We start from the raw sequence: 412 nt of genomic DNA, 5'->3' as shown, positions 1-412 counted from the left end.
CCAACTCCATTTTATAGGAGAAAAAACTGAAACTTGAGATGCCTCGCAACTATCAAGCCACTACAGCATAACCATAGCCCGGAAGGGAACCCCCCAAGTGCAGGATGGAAGTGAAGTGACCCTTGTTCAAGCATTGTACCCAGAAGTCTTCAGAACTCTCCAGTGGGGAGTCATGTTTCATACTGGGGAATTGTGTGGGGGCTTCCAGGGGATTTTCCAGTAGTAAACAGTAGGAAGTGTTACCTGCTTTATTTCTAAGTGATCTTGAGGTATCACTGCAGTTCTGGGCAAGTCCCTTTGGACTTTTTTAAAGGTTAGTACTTGAGTCTGCCAAGAGTCTTAGTGAAGGAAATTTCTTGGCCAAATGGGGTAGAAATCTGAACCCTCCTGAGGGAGTGGGAATGAGAGAGGT

This window comes from Colobus angolensis, unplaced genomic scaffold, assembly GCF_000951035.1.
Source record: "Colobus angolensis palliatus isolate OR3802 unplaced genomic scaffold, Cang.pa_1.0 Scaffold91, whole genome shotgun sequence".
Lineage (NCBI taxonomy): Eukaryota > Metazoa > Chordata > Mammalia > Primates > Cercopithecidae > Colobus > Colobus angolensis.
The sequence above is the reverse complement of the archived record's forward strand: the minus strand, read 5'-3'. Positions refer to the sequence as shown.